The sequence below is a fragment of the Melanerpes formicivorus genome, unplaced genomic scaffold (genome assembly GCF_026170545.1).
Source record: "Melanerpes formicivorus ecotype bairdi unplaced genomic scaffold, bMelFor1.0.p_v2 SCAF_77, whole genome shotgun sequence".
Taxonomy (NCBI): Eukaryota; Metazoa; Chordata; class Aves; order Piciformes; family Picidae; genus Melanerpes; species Melanerpes formicivorus.
The window spans coordinates 1,653,956-1,655,200 of NW_027142429.1; the positions used below are offsets into that span (position 1 = coordinate 1,653,956).

Below are 1,245 nucleotides of genomic sequence, written 5' to 3' on the forward strand. Positions count from 1 at the left end.
CCCAGGGCTGTGCTCCAGACCCCTCCCCAGCTTTCTTGCCCTTCTCTGGACACCTTCAAGTCTCTCAATGTCCTTCTTGAACTGAGGAGCCCAGAACTGGACACAGGACTCAAGGAATTTCAGATGCTGTCAGTGGGATATGAAGAGTTTTGTTTGGGTTTTTTTTAGAAGCTTACCTTTCTTCTTCTCTGGATTGGTGCAGCCACTAGGAAGAGGCAAAATCTCATTGCTGCTGCTTTGGAAGCTTCCCAAGCTGCTTGGTGGGGAAAGAGGAGACCTTGAACTTGATCTCCTTGCAGGGATGAGCTGAAGGAGGCTCAACCCCGGCTTTGGGCTGGCCTGGGGTGGTGCTAGTTTTGTGCCTCTGCTGTTTGTGTTGGTGCCGTTTGGAAGCAGCTGAGGAGCTGCTCCGGGCAGCGCTGCCTGGCAGTGCAGCTCCTGCCTCAGGAGTAACACAGAAAAGGCTTCTAGGAAATGTTTGCAGAGCAAAAAGCAGCCAGGCTCAGAGGCTCCATAGCTCAGGGGTTAGAGCACTGGTCTAGTAAACCAGGGGTCGTGAGTTCAAATCTCACTGGAGCCTGGGGGCTGTGTTCCTCCTGCCAGCACCTTTCAGCTTTAACTTTCTCGTTTATTGCCCAAACCTTGCTGATGTCATTTTGGGGAGCATCCATCCCAGCCTGCATGAAATGCAAGCATCCTGCAACACCTGCAGCAAGCACCAGGCAAGGAGAAACACACAGAGAGATAGCATTGCTCACCATTAAACCCTCAAAGGGCCTGCACTGACCTCTGAGCTTTGTCTTTCTCCTTTATTACCCAAACCTTGCTGATGTCGTTTTGGGGAGCATCCATCCCAGCCTGCATGAAATGCCAGCATCCTACAGCACCTGCAACAAGCACCAGGCAAGGAGAAACACACAGAGATGGCAATGGTCAGGATTAAACCCTCAAAGGACCTTCACTGACCTCTGAGCTTTATCTTCCTTGCTTATTGCCCATACCTTGCTGATGTCATTTTTGGGAGCATCCATCCCAGCCTGCATGAAATGCAAGCATCCTACAGCACCTGCACCAAGCACCAGGCAAGGAGAAACACACAGAGATAGCATTGCTCAGGATTAAGCCCTCAAGGTGACCTGCAGTGAACTCTGAGCTTTGTCTTTCTCCTTTATTGTCCAAACCTTGCTGATGCCATTTTTGGGGAGCATCCATCCCAGCCTGCATGAAATGCCAGCATCCAGTGGC

General features: G+C 51.2%; 1 non-coding gene across 1 annotated transcript; it reads left to right on the forward strand.

Annotated features, from left to right (window-relative positions):
- The first annotated feature begins 507 nt into the window (after positions 1–507).
- Positions 508–580, forward strand: TRNAT-AGU (transfer RNA threonine (anticodon AGU)). The gene has a single exon. It is a non-coding gene; the product is annotated as a tRNA-Thr (tRNA).
- The last annotated feature ends 665 nt before the right edge of the window (positions 581–1,245 follow it).